Source organism: Perna viridis, chromosome 2 (assembly GCF_037379345.1).
Source record: "Perna viridis isolate PV_CMFRI_1.1 ecotype Kerala chromosome 2, ASM3737934v1, whole genome shotgun sequence".
Classification (NCBI taxonomy): domain Eukaryota; kingdom Metazoa; phylum Mollusca; class Bivalvia; order Mytilida; family Mytilidae; genus Perna; species Perna viridis.
Window position 1 is genome coordinate 30,569,310 of NC_142446.1, and position 20,978 is coordinate 30,590,287.

General features: G+C 31.5%; 1 pseudogene; it reads right to left on the bottom strand.

Annotated features, from left to right (window-relative positions):
- Positions 1-10,733: 10,733 nt before the first annotated feature.
- Positions 10,734-20,742, bottom strand: LOC148624599 (sodium/iodide cotransporter-like; annotated as a pseudogene).
- Between the last annotated feature and the right edge of the window lie 236 nt (positions 20,743-20,978).

Below are 20,978 nucleotides of genomic sequence, written 5' to 3' on the forward strand. Positions count from 1 at the left end.
AGGCTTTTCTCTAAAAACACAATTTGAATAAAACTCAAGGTTATTTCAATAATAAAAATACAAATATTAAGACTTTAACTAAATAAAGACGATAATTCCACAGCGACAGAAAACCTGTACGAGTGCAAGATAGGGAAATCTGAGACACCCGAGGGAAAGATTTAGTCGTTCTCTAACGAGGCTCCAATACTAACCGAGATCAAGTACGTTGGATATTCGATGTTCGATATTCGACATTCAAACTTTTCAATATCAAACTGAATATCAACGGTAAAATTTACCGTTTGATATTCAGTTTGATGTTGAAAAGTTTGAATGTCGAATATCGAACATCGAATATCGAACGTACTTGATCTCGGTTCACTTACTATTACACCTTATACAAGGGTATCTAAGATTGCATGAGAAAAGCGGGTATTTGATTCTTTAACTTACTTCGAGTAAATTTTCCGAAAAATGTTTGAATTGAAATTATCGTGACGCATCGTGTTCTGTCTCAAACTGGATGAAATAAGGAAGTCTTCCGTTTTCGTTGATTTTCCACGACAGACAGCCCACATGGGTATAATAGCCAATCGCAATGTCTAAATCAAAAGGAGTCCAGTAAAGTTCTGAAGGGCAATGATTAAATTAATAATATTTTTTTGTACGCAGATCCACATCTTTGACCTACAATGCACGTTATCTTATTCAAATTAAACTGAAACTTAATAAATAGCTACTATAAAACGGAATTTTCTGGGCGATTACTAGTACCTTTTTTAGCAGGTGCTGTAAAACGGTTGAAATACGTTCTTACACTCGCAATCTGTTGAAGATCGGGAATTTCTTCCACTTGTGTGAGAAATTCTTCGTCTTTTAACTCGTTCCACTGTGCTCCACTCGTGAAAAAAAAACAGATTTTCTCACATTCTTGAAAGAAATCCCCGACCTTCAATAGAGACTCGTGTAAGAACCTCTCAATCTTGCACACATAGGAACAATAGGAATTTTCTTACCACTTCAGTGAGAAAATGCAAAATCTTTCAAAAATATTATTCTAGGCAATTTAACCCACTTTTACAGCATATATAGTCAGTACAAGAGACATAACCAATAACCACAACCTAACTTTTACAACACAAAAAAAAAAATAAACATCACACAGAAATTTCAACAACACTTAGTCATTTAAAGGCATCAACACTATAGTACCAATATGAGACAATACAGCTAATAATAAAAATAAAACTGCTCACCAATAAAGAAAGAAAAGAAACATTATACAAGTATCTTGTAATTTAATATGTTTCTTATAAAGACGACTGCATACCACAAAATGCTGCATGCGTGCACTATATTAGTTCTGACAATGTCGTATTCGGTTTATTAATAATACTACCTTGCAATTGGACTATGATTCATAAGGGTTAGTAAGCAATTACTAATAATAGAATAGGAGTTTTCCAATCGTACAAGGAGAGCACTCGTTTAGAATGCCAATGCATTTTTTTTATTCCGGTATAGTACCAGAAATCTTGCTAATATCCAAAGAACTATAGACCCATTACTATTCTGAGTTGTATGGTTAAATCATTTACATCAATTTTCAATTCAAGATTAAATAAACTTGTTGTTAAATGATAACCGATTCGTATTCAGAAAAGGGTACTCCAGTATTGATATTATTTTCACTTTGTACCTACATGAACTGCTTAATCCAAGGAAGGAAAAACTTTAATGCGCTCTTATAGACTTTCCTAATGTATTTGTCACGATTTGGCATCCGAGATTAAGGTATAAATGGCAATAAATGAACTTCTATAAATGAAAAGATGTATCAATTAATGATTAATATGTATAGCAACATATTGGTACGTAATAATCAGAACACTATAGGCGTCAGACAGGGAGAACATTCATCCCCTCACTATTTCTCTTTATATAAATGTCTCAGAAGATTTTATGAATAGTAGAAATGTAAAAGGCCTCCAATGTACGTCAGAAAGAAATATATAAAGAATAAGAAAGAGAACGCGATAGATTTTTATCGGAAGAGGACTTACAAAGGCAACTTAATTCTCAATGTAAAATAAATGTCAATTTTGAAAAAAAAGCAAAATTGTTGTAATTTCAAAGGACAGATAATGGAGCTATTTAAAATTCTATTACTACAGCAAAATAATTGATATTGCTAAAGATTTTACATACTTAGGAGTTCTTTTTGTTTTAAAAATCGGTTTGCTTTCTCAAAGCAATAAAAGGTACAACTCAGAAAAGGCAACCAGTGCTATGTATATCTGACGAAAAGGTATATTACATAATTTATCACTAGAATGTCAGTTACACCTGTTCGACATATTCATTCATCCTGTTCTACATTATGATTGTGATGTGTTGAACTCAGCCAATAATGCTGTTATTGAAAGAATGCATCTGAAATTATGCTTTTACTTTACTTTATGCGAAAAAAACTTCACCTAATTATATGATTCATGGTAAATTGGTAAGATATCCTTGAGATATTATCCTTAAACGCAGCGTTATAAATATTAGCCTAAACTAACGAGAAATTTCCACTCGTTTTCGACAACCTATCGCATTTGAACTATGTTAATATTTTATGGCTGAAGTATGGGAAATCAATACTAGATGACTTTGGTATATCAAATGTGTGGAAGAGCCATATATTTTAATGTATATAAGTTTTATAGCTCAATTATATCAATTTGGGCAACATCAGCTAGTGAATGTTCAAGAATCACAAAAAGATCTAAATTACAGAATCTTGGAAGCATTTGATAACTATTATAACATTCTTAACAATAAAACTTTATTACACTATTCAGATACATAATTATGGAACACAGATTACCTATAGAATCTGGTAGTTTGAGAAACATTCCTAGAGACGATAGAAAATGTAATATATATATATATATATATATATATAATTTTCATTATATGACTTAAATGTGAGTCACTTGAATATGAAAAAAATGATTTCCGAAACCGAAATGGTATACTCGACCGAACAATAACACACTTAGTGAACTTATGAAAACTCGTCATTAATCAGACCTAACAAAACTTTTCAAATTCATTTCGTATTATTAGTTAAAACATATAATTTCATGGGTTACGCTTCTGTGCTTGAACATATAACCAGTGTACCCTCGATGCATTTCTTTCTGTATTATCTGTATTTTCTTAACTGTATTCATCTCTCCCTCACATAAAGTAATTTTTTCAGGAATAGGTTTTATCATTAAGGGGTTGCTATCATTCATAAAAAAGGAAACTATGTGTTTTTTTCTATTATGAGTTTTGAGCTCACGCACAAATTTTCATAGATTTTGCTCATTTAGTGTAGAATAGACTTTGAATCTTGAATCATATGTTTATTATTTATATCTGAAATAAGCTGTGAAATAGTTTTCTCAGTAAAATTATTTTTTTCTAAGTTACGAGAAAAAACCTGGATTTTTCACCTTCTACTTGACACCTGGCTTTAGCTCTGATTATAATTCTATTTAATTTTTCCTCTCGAAGTATATGAACTTCCCTCTCTAGTTTTCTAATTTCAGATCTTAACTGTGTCTTGTCTTCTATTCATGATTTATTTAGTATCTCTAGTTTTTCCATATGCATGCTTCTCTTTTGATTTTTTATTTTTACTTACATGTAGAGAAAGAAATGGCTACACCTGTAATTTTCACCTTAAAGGTCTCCCAAAGAATCAAATGAAAAAAACATATCTGGTTCAAGTTCAAGATGAAACAATAATAATATACAAGTAAAATAGATAGCAGACATAGAAAAGAAGCTAGATCAGCGTCTGAAATGGTTTCCCATACAAAATATGCAAAAAGTGCCCAAAGATTCTGAAACACCCATGAAGACTGCTAAGAGTAGTATGGAGGAAAGGTAAGATACCATAATGTTGGCAACATTGGCCTCACGCAGAGGGCAGATTTATTCTTTAAGAGGAGAAATCAAAATAAATTACCCAGTTCAGGACAGTCTCCTTACTGAATGTGGAAGGGAAGATATTTTTCTCTGTATTGACAAGACGTATTACATCGTATATTGTTCTGTCCAAAAAGGTAAAGTACATGGATTTTAAACATGCCAGCATCATTTCACAGCTGATTCAGAAAGCTGAAGTTAAAAAAAGGATTTGACAATAGTATAATTGTATTTAGCTAATACATTTTAACCATTCCGCATATACTGATAGAAAAGGAAGTATTAAAAGCTTTTTAAATTGGGTCAATTTGCGGTTTACAACTAAGTTTATAACAACCTGGCAGAAGCTGCAAAAAGGAATAGTGACTGAATGTACAATCTCAGTATTTTTTTAGCTATTGAAATGGACATATGAAATAAGGAGACAAAAGAGAGAAACCAGAGGGCCAAAAAAACTTCAAATAACATCAGACAACCATCATACAGAGGTTTCATGTACTTTACCATTACTACAAATACCCAAGAAATGCATTTAAACCATCACCAATAAAAAAGAAGGGAAGATATCACAACGATTCCAGCAAACAGTACAAGGAGAGACGATTCCATCCATCATTGTAAATCCAATTAAGTGCTTAGGGATATGGTTTGACGACACTATGTAACACGGCAAAATCAAAAGAAATGAACAGCAAGTCTCTGAGTGAATTATCGACAAGACTGGTTAACCAGGGAAATTTAAGTGGCAGTCTTTCTAAAAATCAGACGGAACGTGATTCATGCATGTCAAAACCCACATAATTCAGTTTTATTTCTTGTTCAGAAACAGTTACTGATCACATAACCAGTCTTGGTTGTTCATTTGGTTGTTGCGCTTTTGAGATAAAAATCATATAGATTGCACATGAAATTGGCACTTTGCAAAAGTTATGGGTTTTTTATTTGGTTGATTTTTGTGGGTGTGAATGAATGATTTACTAAAAAGTACAGATCTAAGTACAAAAATGATTATCATTATGTGAAAGTATAGCATATGTAGACTGAAAAAGCATCGTTTGATTGGTATTTTTTCTCCACCATAAATAACTCTACCGTTGGAAGTGGCTGAAATTTATGTAGACTGGTATTTAAAGGGAGAATATAACATCATTGACTACTAAAAATGTCAGCATTGTCACTTATGCTCTATGAGATTACCTTGACAACAGTAGAGAAGCTTGAAAGAACCATCAACAAACATCTAAGAAAATTGCTGGGTGTATTGCCAAATTTTACATCAATAGGTCTGTACAGCTGAACCACAAAGTTACAACATTGACATCTTTAGTTGAAGAATTTAAGGATGGAAAAGTAAGACTTGTTAGGACATCGAAAGACTCCAAACATGAAAAAAGGCAACAGTAGTGGAGGTAAAAACAGGACGAAAGTAGTCAGCTTCTAAAACAATAGCAGAGGTTTAGAGCAGATTAAGATTGAAACATCGTAGTGACTGTTGCAGTAGGAAGCCAAGGCTTCGGCACATCTAAAGGAAAAAAAGAGAGACAAAATAAGCCATGTACTCAACAGAGAGTCAAATAGTAAACGATCACATTATTGACAGATAAGCCAAAGGCCCCCGCTGAACCATTTTCAAATCCTTACCATGTATTGGTTACCTAAATTACACAAGAATCCCATCAAATTCCGTTTCATCTCAGCGTCCAGTAAGTGTACTAAAATAATTTTTTACAAGTCTCACTTAATCAAAGGAACTCATTATAAATTATTGTAATAAATCATATGAATATAATGGTGTTAACTGTTTTCTGTGAAAAACTCGCTGGAAGTTTGAATAATTCCATGCTTTGGATATACCCATAGAAAGTGTGGACAGTTATGATTTCTCTAATTCCACATAACCTTATAAAAAGAGAAGTGTTCTTATTTTATATGGTGTGTCGAAAAAAAACAAAAACAAATCAAAAATATATTTGCTGTAATAAAGAAAGGTGCTGTTGACAATTATGATTTCTCCACACTTTACACCACACTTCCACATTACCTCATTAAGGTTCTGTTAGAGTGGAAATCTAGGACACTACTATATAAATCATTTTTATTTACAATTTCACTAATGTGAACAGTAAAACCCTGACGCTTTGCTTAATACTTCTTAATACATTAATCTACCCATAGACATGGACCACTGTTTAATAAAACATGTAAATACCAATATATTTTGCCAAGAAACATAAGTGTAGACATAAATTTGTCAAAATAAAATTATAGCTTTACCATGCTTTATTTTTGTTTGGAGGGGCACATTTCTGTGACATTAACATCTAGTGCAGGGAAAGCGGACGCTTATTACAAATAATAATCGGATTTTAGAAAAAAAAACCTTAAATAATTTATAGTTATCTACGTTGGTATTATGATGGACCACAGCATAAACTTTCATATCATATTTCCTTTATCAAAATATGGGGAAATGATGATTATTTTATGGAAATCAATGGCCGCTTTACATTTAGAATCAGAACTATTTAAATTTCAGTCTTTAAATCTGAAGTTTGAAAGCAGTAGATTTATTTTAAAAAATATGTTGTATACACTGTCTTTTTTGTTAAATGTTAATATATTTTTTTAAAACTTGGCACATGCTTTTATGTTGAATGACAAATCAAGATATATATATATCAAAGATTCAGAGCTATGCTTAATGCATGCTTTAAATGACGAATGAAAAAAAAATGAACGTCATAGATATTGACTTTGGAACCTTAAAAAGAATTTTGTTTTATCTTATCAAATGGTGTTTCGATAAAACAGATTAAAAATATATTTACTGCAATAAAAAAGTAATTTTTCCCAAAATATCGGGACAAATATAAAAATTATACTTGCTGGACCTCTGAGGATATTAGTGCAGTCAATTTTCTTCTTGTCAAAGTTTATATACGTTTCGGCAATAAAATTTATCGGCAGGTTGTGGGAATTCCAATGGCCACAAATTGTGTTTGACCAAACTCCATAAAGATCCTTCCAAATCTGAATTAATAAACAAATATCATAATACTTATCGCTACATTGATGATATTTTTACGCTGAATTATGCAGATTTTTTTTTATCAAATGCTGAAATTTACCCTAAACAAATAACTTCAATTGCAGCTAATAAGGACAGTTTATTTTTTTCTGGATTTGGAGGTTTCCATTTTACAAGGTGAACTCAAAACTAAAATTTACGACAAAAGGGACGATTTATCGTTTCCAATTTTTAAATTTGCCTTCCTTGAAGAGGACATTCATTTGGCTCCTTCTTACGTATATATTTTTCAATTAGTTCGATATGCCGTGTTAGTATCGAGGTTTAGACTTTCATGGACGGAAGCTTTTAATTACCGGTAAATTGTTGAGTCAAGGTTTTCGTTACCATAAATAAGTAATGCGTTTTCAAAATTCTTCCATAAATATAGACTGGTTGTACTTGTCGTAACTTAAAAAAAAATTGGATTTCACATCTTAGTTTTTACGGTAATGCAATGAATAAAGCTCAAATATTTGTAATCTGAAAAAATAAAAAGATTTTAATAAACTTCTCCGCAAATCCACCAGTGCTGTATGTAAGTAACTTGGACTATAAAACATCTAAAAAAATATTTATGGAGTCTACCTCTTCGTCTTACGTACAATGTTAAATAATATGAAAAATAAAGCAGTTCATATCGAAGGCCGTTTTAACTTTATTGGTAAAACAAAGCACAAATTTGATGAATAATTTAAGCACCAAATGCACCAGAATATATACCAATATCGGAAGAATGGTACCAGCTGAATTTAAAAAAGGAGCTTTGTTGTCGCAAAAACCAAATACCTAAGACTTATGACTTATATATGGAAGTTCAGAGCATATCAATACGGTCGAGTTGGGGTTTACGATTATTGTTTATTAAATTTCTATGTAATGTTGAACTCAAATCCATTTTCGATAAATTATCATAATTCAGCGTTTAACAAGAGTAAAAGTCCCAAAAATTCAATGTGTATGTGGATAATAGGGTGGTCCAAAACGAAGGATTTGTACACGTAGGAGGCACACATGATGATGCAAGCATTGCCTGTCAGCGTAAGTTTGCAAGAAAAGAAAGAATGAAATGGGGTAAGAGATTTAACGAAATTAAACACTTGCTTATTTCAGGTATGATTTTGAATTTGTACACGGACAAAAATATACAATTGTTACAATAATAAATATCGAGGTCTTAAGTCATATGACTTTTACAAAATACGATGTTGATTTGCAGGATTTCATGTTAAAAAATGTTTTTTCTCTGTTAAATTTTCATCGTTATGCTTGTCGTAGTGTAGAATTGTTGTTTCATGGTCTTCAACACCAGGAAGTTCCTTTGATAAATTAGTCTTTCTTTGTATGAGCAAAATCTTCTCGTTCTTGAACATTTGTTTATGTTTTCAAGAAAGTGTTTTCTCTGCAAATAAGAAAGAAAAATACAATTTCATGGTACGAGTTTCCTTTATTTTAAGAAAGCACGTTTTGCCATTAGTTTTAGTCTTTTCAGAAATACATATTAATTATATGAACGTATACAAAGCATTGGGCCGATATACCGGTAGTAACATTTCGTTCATAAATCTTATTTTAATTTGGCTTTTATCAAACAGTTTTTGAAAACTTAAATTGTCATGATCTAGGGGAAAAATAAACAATTTGATGTTTGCGGAAACCTTTAACACCCAAACATTCTTTCTGATCTATGTTGAAAATTAATGGTTGCCTTATCAACCTGGTTCAGTATACCTATGGTAAACTATCAGTAACCGGTTTGTGCATGCAAATTCGGGAGCTTAAAAGTAGCATCACAATAACAACCGTATATCATAACATATTTTAGCATTTTGGAAGTTAATAATAACAGGGCTGACAAAAATATGTAAGGGCTTAGGTGTTTGAATACATATGTTTCTTCGGGATTTTAAAATGTTTTACCTTTTCCATATTAAGTGGTGAATTTAAGTTTGTTCATGAAAATCCAAATTCTTTAATTTTATATTCTTTTATTCTTTAAAAATTCAAGAAGCTTCTTGAAAACTACTATTTTGATTTGATATTCTTCTATTTAAGTTACTATTTTGAATTTTTAAGAAACGTTTCTGGAATTTACTAAAAACCAATAAGACTAGTTTCTTCAAGAAAAGAAAAACATTAAAAATTAGTGGCCGATATCGTAGTCTTCTGATTGTTTCTATCTACCATATGTTACCATATGACAGTGACGTCATCAACATTCAGATTGATACTTAACTGTGCTTCATCATTAACATCATTTTTCCTTATTACTTTTTCATGTTTTTTTTACTTCTTTTTTTTACTATTATATTATTTATAATAATACCTAAAAATGCTTACTACTGCTTGTTAAAAGTAAACTTACATTTTCGAACGGAACACCTAGGTATAACTTTTTCCTGATTGTCTTCGGCAAGAACGGAAACAACATTTCGAAAAACGGTAACACAAATCGTACATCTACGTCAGAAGATTCGGGCAAACCTGCAAACACGATATATAGCAAGTAAATACGTTTTGTACAAAGAAGTACTAGTAGCTTGCCCTTAAATACATGTAACATATTAATTTCCACTCATAAATTATATCGATATTACTTGTCTGAAATACTTTAAAGATCCAGTCGGTGTTTTTATTACATAAATTTCTTTTAGACAATTTAAAGAAAAAATACTTATTGACTTACATTGAATAAGTATAACACATCATTTTGAATTCTTATAACGCCTTTTAGAACTTTTGTCTTATAGTAGCCGAAAAGAAAAGAGAAAAAAACATAAAGGCTTTGTGTAATGTCTGGAAAAGTAATACATTTAAGAAGAAATTGAAGACATTAAATAGAGGAAATCTACCATTAAAACGATGTAATAATCGAATGACAGGAACAACAAAAAGCAATGTATGGGTGTTGCAGATACCCATACCAACAGCAACATATTACAATCTCAATGTATATAAAATGTCAATGTTTATAGCATAGAAATTCTTGAAAATTCAAGGTTATCAGGATCTTTTATATCTGACAGACACAAAAGCATACTGAATCTCTTCTGCAGATTTACTTTAAATTCTTTCAATTCAGTCTGAGCATGGAACCTTGGCACACACACACACAAACGAAAGGTACCAATTTAACTGCAGATTGATAATTAGTCCATCAAGAATATTAGATAGTACCTAGTCTTAATAAAGTACAAAATGATGAAGCTTCCCACTCAATTTGTTATTTGGTACTGTACTGTTATCACGCTATTTAAATATAGTGAAACCAATAAGACTAGTTTTTTCATAATGTTTAAATGCCGGAGCATGCAGGCTGTGTGTTGCACCAAATTGCGACCGTTATGGAACACAATCATGTTTTGACGTCGGTACAATTGGTTAAAACTCAACTATGAATTGGGAAATAAGTCTGTCATATCTATGACGTTGGTAATGTGTTCACCTAGTGTTTGTTCTAACTACCTTTGACTTTCGTCATACTAGAAGGAAATGTAGCAAGGAAGTCGAATACATTCCCGAGGAGGAAATTGAGCCCACATTTTAAATTTACCTTCTACTAGACTAATAACTATACCTAATACTATGGTATAAACTATGCCCAGAGCTCCCACATACTGGTAAGATAAACTATAGTATATATCAATACCTTGCATGAAATAAAACAACATGTAAGTAACAAGCTACCATATAAATTTGTCAGTAACCTTTTTTACATTCATTCAAATAAGTAGGGGTATTCCCTTTGTCCAATTACCCATCTATCATACTTTTTGTTTCCGCGTGATATTTTTGTTTGTTCTGTTGCGTTTTTCATGTTCTTCAGAAAAAAAACAGTATTTAAAAGTACTTCAAACAAGGTTTGGCTGCCTCTAAATAAATAAAAATGAGAAAGCTACCACGAGTCATCTCGTTGTTTTTAAACTTACTTACGGTTTTGGTACTGTCATTGGTTCTGTGTGCATTGAAGATATATATGGTGTATATGTGGTTGAATCGTATTGTATCGTTGTTTACAACAAAACAGTTGTCAGTTGGTGGCATAGTCGCCAAAACAGGGCTTGCTAAGCTTTTCGAAAAGTTTTTCCCCGCTGATAGCCAAAAAGATAATGCAACTGAAGTTCCTATTAGTGCACCCCGAAGTAAAATAAATACTGAAAGCGTAAGATCATAGAAATTATTTTAATGCTTCAATGCATAATATACATACTATGAGTTTTCTACCATATAACCAAAAAAAAAAAAAAAAAAAAAAAATTTCGGGGTCTGAAAACATTTTTATGATGTAACAAAACGTTAGGAATATTATCAGACATAACAGTTAAGGCCAAATATTGCTTTCCTCTTCACTTAATTATACAGATCACATTCACACAACAACATTTATCTCATTTAAATTTGCACAATGTTTTGCATACTTTATGACGACGTCATTCTATATTTTATATCTTCAAGTCTTTGGCACGTACGGGTTTCATAACAGGAAAAAATTTAGTGGCAAAGAAAAATTGCATTGGCATATTTTCTAACCTGAGACAAAGGCCCTGGTATTTTTTGCAATCATAAAGGAAATTCCTACAGAACATAAGCCGTACACGCGAACAACAGAAATATAATAATATTAGAAAGCAAAACGAAAATGATTACAAAGATCTAATTTTATTTATTAAAAGACTAAACTGTAATGAAAAAAAAATAAAACAAACAGAAAACAACAAAAACAACAAAAACAAAAAAAAAAAAAAAAAAACAACGAAAAAACAAACAAACAAACAAACATAACATAAACAAAAATGAAATCTTATCTTCCTTCATATATATCGTTCGTATTAACTTTAGTTGTTATCTCTATCAATTTTATTGTAAAGTGCCGATAATGAGCACTTCTGTAAGAAAATGATTTTTAAAAACATACAATCAATTCTCATAAACGGTGAAAGTAAAAAAAAATATTCCCACTATACTCAATGAGTTAAAGATAATCATACGTACCGACAATTTTTGCAAAAAATGCCAGTTTTGTGTCAGACAGTTTGTAATAAGGTCTTATGAAATCTTCGAGCGTCATTGCCGATAAACTGTTTAATTCTGATGACATCGTGCTAATAGAATAAACATTACATAGAATATGTTTTAAATCTCGGATGAGATATAATAGACTACATTCTCACTCAATTACAGGGGTTAGGTTGCTAATTAATGCATTTCCAGTATAGTTATGATTTTTGCAAATAACAGTGTCTCTTCGGAAGCGAAGTGTTTTGGTTTTATATGATGTTGATAAATAATTGTTTACATGAACAGTAAGAAATATATTACACAATTGATGCGCATTCGATTTTTTGTTACATAACTAATACAGTGGTTTCCCTTCTCCTGACATATACAAAGTTAATCAATAGCTTTTTTTAATGTGATGTTGAAATCATTACTAGTTTTATCGTTTGAATTTTGTTATACATGCACGATATTTATATCGTTACTATCAAGATAAACAAAAGTGTGAGCTATTGAATAGATATATCAGTTCAGTTTCATCAATTAATGACGACGATATAATGACACCAGAATAATGTTCCAAAACCGCAAATCACCTAAATAATATACAAATTACGGAGAATCAATTAAAAGGCGTTATTCAGATTAGACCCTAACAAAGCTACTGGTCCAGACAAAATCAGTCCTCGTTTGCTTAAAACAACTTTACAATATGTAAAAAAGACACTTGGCATTATATCTAATTTATCCATACGAGAAGGGAAATTTCCCTCGAAGTGGAAATATAGTGATATCATTCCTATATTTAAAAAAAGTGACAAATCCCTTCCTTCAAATTACCGACCCATATCGGTGTTAAGTTGCAGAGGGAAGATATTGGAGAGAGTAATATATAGATATGTGTATAACCATTTGATGTATAACGATTTTCTGTATGAATACCAATCAGGGTTTTTGCCAAAACGATCAACTGCACATCAACTAATCGAAATCTATAACACTGTTTTAAAATCGTTAGATAAGAGAGAAATCTGCTGTTTTGTATTTTGTGATTTTTCTAAAGCTTTTGACCGAGTTTGGCATAAAGGTCTGCTGCATAAACTAAACGCATATGGAATTGTGGTAATCTTCACAAATGCTTCAAAGATTATTTGAATGACAGGAAACAACAAGTAATATGCAGATCTTCATCATCATCATCATTATTGAATATAAGTGCAGGTGTACCCCAGAGTTCAGTATTGGAGCCTTTTTTTATTTCTAATCTACATAAACGACATAGGAGAAAATCTAGGGTCATTAACTCAAATGTTTGCACATGACACTTCCTTAAACTATTTTAGTGATAATCTAGTGAAATACAGAATGTTATTAATAAGGATCTAGAAGCCCTAAATAAATGGTTACAACAGTGGCTTACGGAATTTAATCCAGAAAAGAACAGAAATGATGGTCTTTACTAACAAAGAGAAAGAAGATGAACTATCATTCTCCCTCAACGACAGAAGTATACCTATTAAACAAAATCATAAACTCCTCGGAATAACTTTATCACAAGATGCAAAGTGGTCGTCCCATATAAATGACATGATAAAAAGTATTACAAAACATTTAAACGAAAATTAAAATATAGATTAAGTGGTCATAATATTTTTAAGCTCCATACTGTCTATATTCGGCCATTATTCGAATACAGTTGTGAAGTCTAGGATAATTGCGGAGTAATTAACTCGACACGTCTTGAGAAGTTACAACTTGAAGCCGCAAGAATCATCTAGGATTACCTACTTTTACTCTTAGTGATCATCTTTTTCGTGAAGCTGGCTTAAAACCATTAACAAATAGAAGACATCGAAGAAAAAACTACAACTTTTTTTTTATAATATTCAAAGCGGAAATGCCCTACATTTTCTCCAAAATTTATTACTACCAACAATTCAAAGTACTACTAGCTACCCATTACGAAATGGTTCTGATCTGATTGTACCGTTCTGTCGGCTGTCACTGACCGCGGATCCATTCGTCCAATCAAACGTTTGTGAATGGAATAAACTTGGTAGATCTACTCGCGAACTACAATCCTTCTCTAAATTAAAAAACTGTTTCGTCAGGTACCTAGTTTATAGAGACAAAAGCCTTCTTACTACTCACACGGTCCCTGTAGACTTAATGTCTTAACTCATCTTAAGAAGCTGATGTTCAGCTTCAGTCCTGAAAGCGGATCTCTTCAAAGCAAACATTATATCAAGTCCACAGTGCAGATGTGGGGCAATGAGTGAAGATGTTTACCACTTTTTCATGAAATGTCCAAATTTCTCTGAGATCCGAGAAACTCTTTTACAAAATTTAGCCGGATTAAATCCGCCGAAGGAAATTAATGTTCATTTACTTACTATCGGTGACGAGTGTTTATATTGAAATTGTTGTGACAAATTGTATTGACCACGTAAGTTGGAAAAACTTGTGTCATATCCCCATTTGTTTTTTTGAGCAAATAAAAATCGTTATAAACTAAACTTGAATAAATAATCCGAAGTTTTCAAAGGAAAGATATAAAAAAGTAGACTGTTATATTTTTATTTTTGTTTCAATGTTTCACCGTCTCATAAGACATACGTTCTTTTTATTTGGATTTAATTTACCTTAAAGATGCACTGAATAAGGAAGTCATAAAAAGACCAGGCATACCATGTAGCTTGTTGAAAATGTCTAGTACCATATATGGTATTATCTGAAAATGAAAGAAATTACCAGCTTTTAGTTTTAAAGTAATAAAATATTTTTCTTTTGTGTTTTTGATTGAGTATTATGTCTATTACAATTTTAATTTTCCTATGGTAAGTTCGACGAAGTTTGGTTTAGTTTTCGCTAGTAGTAAAACGAAATTACAAAGCAAAATATGATGCAGACTGTTACGTAATTGGTATGCATTTTTTATTTTCCCATACGTCAACGGATCGCACCTTTTTGTGACGTAGTAGGCATGTGCTACCACACCTTCCATGGCTACCAATGATAGTGTAATAAAGAATCCTGATCCACTTAATAACATTATCCTCCAACGAAATTGTATTAGGTATAGATGGAAGGTAATAAAAAAATAAGAATAGTCCAAACAAGGTCCGTATAACAAATGGCAATATCAGGGCAACACCAAAAAGTTGGAAACCACCGCAATGGCAACCGGAAAGTTGGAACCCATTGGAGTGGTATTGGCATTTACAAAATAAAAGGTGGGTTACGGTTGCACTTCACATGTGCGATTAAGGTGCATTGTGTTGTATACAAAGTCACTCTCGTATTGAGTTCCGTCATCTGCATTAGCTGACTGTTTTTCATTTTTTCAAAATTTCGAGAAATTTGAAGAAAACATGTCTTTGTAACAGTTAATTGTATTAAGGCACTAAGAATTTGTTATGAAAACTGATTCTTTTTCTTTCATAAGTATGCTACCTCACCATAGGTACATATTTTTATGACAAAGTATAAAAGAATATCTATCCTTTTTTCTTGGATCTCCATATTGGAAGGATATGGAAAATATACTATAAACAGGGAATAATATTAGGATTTGCTTTTTGAGTGTCTTATTGGTATAGCTTAATTGCCACAAATTGTCATGAAATTATCTGCAGTAAATCTATAGAGTGGAACCTAAACTAAGTTCAATAGCGCGCTAAACGTCCCGCTTCGATTATAATTCATTCGGTAGTAAAAGCAGTACAGAAGATGTGTACAATAGATAAGTGATGATAAAAAGAACTTAATATAATAGAAAAAAATATGTCAATCTGAGACACGAGCTTCAAAATAAGTCTTCAATTTTGTGGGGAAGATATGCCAAGTTCAAAATGAAATAATAATATACTAGAAATAAGTACGGAACATTTATTTTAGAGCTATGACATCCATCATTTGCTGAAAAGTCTGTTTCAACGTGTATGTTTTCTTCGTTTAATTTGTTGCATATATTAAACTTCATAATTTTCGAATTAACTGTAATCAATTTCACGTGTTAATTTACTACTTGCTTTACTTATGAAGTATTACTTACATTTATTTTTTGATTGAGGGTATGCACTGCCTGTACAAAGAACCATTTAAAAACCACTTTAAATGTAATTCTTCAAAACATTTGGAGGATATCCGCAAGATGTCAAAGAAACAATTAAAAATATTTTGGAATGAAATACATATTTCCCTTGCCAATGATTTTTTTTATTTATCATAAAATTTCTGAATCAATGTTTGTGCATGAAAAAAAAACATTTTCATACATTTTTGTTAGAAAATTAAGAAATGCATTATGTTGTATGCAAAGCATGAACACTTCACAGAATCTTTCAGTTAATAAAATATCTAAATAACAAACATATTAACATTTGTATATGTACACATGTGCGTCCTTGATCTTGACTTTGAAAGAACTCAAGGAGGTAGACCTAGGGTAAAGGACACAACTCTTACAAATCATTGGAACGTTTGTATCTAATATATTACATCAATCTCATGTAAGCATCACAGTAACTTGGACTGATTTTATCATTTTTCAAAGGAAAGCTTGAAAGGCCTTGGTGAAATTGAATATGATACCAATATATCACTGATTTAAAAGATTTTTGTCCCTGGAATATATTCTTTTGATTACCGCTATAACCTTGGTTCCCTTGATTACTCTTTAAAGAGTTATGCCCTTTCCCTAGGTGTACCTCCTTAAATAAACATTCCCTTGCTTACTTGTGTGCTTCTTTTTTGGTACTCATAGAACTGATTTTCTGTACTGTGGATTGGTTAAACATAATTATCATCCATCTCATCTCTGAACCACAGATGCATGTCCAAAACGTGTGTCTGATTGTCGGATTTGGATCAAAACTTTTAAAACAAAAATATTTTGTGTAAATGATATATGTCAACCAATAAAATTCATGCTGATGAAATTCGACACTCTATATACAATGTAAAAACAACATGTTTATTGCATATATACGTTAAGGCATCTGATTACGCTTATAAGTTTTAACCATAGGCACTTTGGACCAGGATTTCTTTTCAATTTTCCTCAAAAATATCATTAAATCACTTTGTTTCCATATTTGAGTTATTATGTATGTTCTCTGACATGTCCGCTTGTATTTTTTACTGTTTATACTATTCCTGGTTTTCATCTATATACTTCTCTAAACTAGGCCTAGTATAAACAGCTATACACGAATATACACAAATTTAATTATTAGTATAAGATTCTCTGTGTATTGCTATTTCTTTTAGATGTTTTCACTATTCAACTCAAGACGCTTTTTCCTTCTCAATCTGGAAAACATTCGTTGGATGTTTGATAATGATAATACAATGTTATACATGTTGTATTATATTTATGTTGCTGACAAAAAGATTAAAGATTATGGATGTTCATAATATCATCAATATATCTTTTGTCCTGTTTTGACTACTGATTTTTTCAACTTTGTGCTGCCTAATTGTATTGTAATATACCAGAAACAATTTACCGCGATCCATAAAACCTAGATTAACCCATCATTCTATCGATTCACATTAAGGACTATTAACGGTCATTTACACCTTTTTTAGTTCTTGCCTTGCTATTGCCATTTATAATATTAGGTTTACTCCTTTTCACTATAGCCCACCCTTTGGCACATTAGTCAGGTATTATCCTTTATATTTATATATCTAAGACTGTCGTACTTACACACTAGAAGTTTTTTGGTTAAATACTCATACTTTCATAAACGTACAGAAATACGATTCTAGTTGTAATTCATGATAGGTAAATAGTTCTCAAACACAATATCTGCTTTTTTATATTGTCAAAATAGTTACATTTAACACAGGCAGTAAACATGTATGTATCTGGATTGATTGATTGACACATTTACAAAGATATAAATTGACAAACTTGCTGATCATTTGTAGAAAATTAAAAAAAAGCACTTTACTTGTGTACTTGTTTCAAGCAGCTCAATTCAAAAGCCCTACTGTCGACAACATGAAGTAATTGACTGATAAAGAGATTTGTTTCTAAAATGACCAACAGCCTTAAATTCCTTTCTCACAGATTGTACATTTAAGAAGCAGCACACAGTGTGTTTTAAAAAAAGCAGCAACAGATCATTCATACGGAGCACCAGAACTCACTCCTATCTTTATTGAGATTCATGCTGTTCTTTTTTTTGTCCTATTCTTTTTTTTTTGTTCTTTTGTATACTACAATTTGTTTTGGTATTATGTCTAATGATTGTGTCTTTTTGGTATTCCCAGTGAATGTTGACCTTGGATTTCTATGTCTCTTTGGTGATCCCCGTATTGTATATGATTTGTTTTGTCCTTTAGTGTTCCCAGGGCTATATATGATTTGTTTTTTCCTTTGGTGTTCCCAGCGTTATATATGATTTATTTTGTCCTTTAGTGTTCCCAGCGTTATATGTGATTTGTTTTGTCCTTTAGTGTTCCCAGCGTTATATGTGATTTGTTTTGTCCTTTGGTGTTTCCAGCGTTGAATATGATTTGTTTTATCCTTTGGTTAAAATGTTCTTGTGCGGAATTCTTTGACCCTTTGATGTATCCAGCATTGTTAGCGAAATTGTTTGCCCTTTTAGGGATCCCAGAATTGTCCGTAGTTTAAATTTCTAGCTTTGGTGTTCTAAGCAACGTCGCAGATTTTTTATCCCATGTTTTCTCTTCTCAGCATCGTCGACTGTTTTGTTTCTCCCTTTGGTGTTTCCAGCTCGGATTTCTTTGTCCTTTTTGTGCTCCCGGTATTGTCCGTGGAATTGTCTCTTTCTTATTTGTTTCCAGCATTGTCCACGGAATTGTTGTCCCTTTGGTGTTCCCAGTGTTTTTCGCGGAATTGATTGGCGCTTTGTTGTTCCTAGCGTTGTCTACAAATTTGTTAGCCCCTTCGATATTTCTCCTACAGATTATGTCTCTGCGTTGACCGTTGACTTATGAGAATTGAGTTTTTTCTTACCATGTTGCCTTCGAGAGAAGACGAATATCATACTTACTCAAACAAATTAAATCTATTATTATCATAGTTGATTCGGAAAACTTCCCAGGCTCCACCAATATCAATGCTACCCTTTAAACAAATAAGTACTTTAAATATATTTACCTTGCTTATAGACAATTTCTTCACTTTTAATAACAGGTATGTCAAGGGAACTATCAATTTTTCAATTATTTCTATAAAAAATTAACTATAAACAATCCTTTTCTAGTGTTGGTTGTTTCAATGAAATTATCAATGACTAAGAATTTTGCAATATTACGATTACTTCTATATAGAGAGTGCTACTAGTATAATGCTAACTATATATATGCTATTCACATATAGATTAGCAGTGGTAAGTGTTGCCTATTTCAATGTTAAAACTAATTTTGTTCTTTAATTTATATATCACATTAAAAAAAACATTAAGTGTGTCATAATAAACATATTTTCCATTTTCTGCATAAGTAGTTTTAGGTTAAGGATTAGTTGATTTTTTAAACAGTTGGCGAATTTAATTTTTGTAATCGATTAAGGTACATCTTCCATAATGAATTTCTGTGTGGCATGTATTTATGTCACACTTGGTGTAACTCTTGTATGATATAAGTGCCAAACGGGGGAAATATTGTAAAATACCTTGATAAGAATAGCCAATGTGCCAGTTAAAATGATTAAGCTCTGGAAAACGTCAGTCCATATCACTGCTTTATTCCTCCATTAAAATTACAGACATATACTTCTTACTTTTTGTAATGATCGCTCAAGTAATCCGAAGTTAGAAAGATTATTATTTTTAAAATGAGTTGTGTCATATAACGAGAAACAGGACTTGTTAGGGTTTGAAGAGTTCATCAATTGCATCACTAACTATTCAGATAAATCAGATAAATTCTTATTGATAAAAAAAGATACCAAATATTCATCGTTTAAAATGAAGTTCTTCTGTTTTGTGAAAAAACTATTCGAAATACTAATCAAAGTACAAGTTTATGAGTGCCAACAAAAGTATTCATGACAAAAGAACTGCTATGAAATTACGAAAAAACTTTAAAAAATAGAATAAAATGTGGCTTTTCATTTTGCAGTTGGTAAATATTTATATGACTAAATGTACTACCAAAATATATTTATAACTGGTTTGAAATACTTACAATGGACGTATATATAACTGTAGCCATAGCAACGATGATTACTGACGCCCAAAATGGCATATCGGTAACTTCGGTTGATAAAAAGAAAATATAGAGGAGCTAATATATTTGTTCACTGAAGATTACTAAATTCTTTTAATAATATCTTTTTCTTGTACGTGATACTGCAATGCTCTTACTGAAATGGTAGTTTATATATTACTTCAGTGAATTAATATATTTTTCAGACCAGTTCCTACCTGGACTAATGCATCATATCTGCTATCGTATTTATTCTGCAGTAGATACTGATCTAAAATATTTTTATCAAGTACCACTAATCATACTCTTTTTTATGTTTTTAATGATTTTATCACGCATATCTCTGGTAAGCCAGTAAACGTGAAGTTTTGATTTTAGTTCACATTTGGGTGAACTCTACTGCCGCCTACCTATTTTTTTTAAATAGCAGTATCATTATAGTATATATTAGATGCATATACCTGCTTCCCGGTGCTTCCCGGTGCTTCCAGAGCAATTCCTGGTCCGAATAATACTATGTCCATGTAAAATATCTCAAACATATTAACATGGAATGTAATGGTCAGATGTATTTATAAATCACACTTGGTTGAACTTTAGCCGTAGTCTCAATTCCATTATATGTTTTGTCAATAGATTTTTCAATACATGAAAGTTTAAATGACTCTCGTCAAGTACACGAAATGAATAGGCTACTTACATAGAACAATATTACTAGAGTTGAACCAAACATCCTAACACTTGTCTCTTTATAGCGGAGGTCCGAATACTGAAAGAT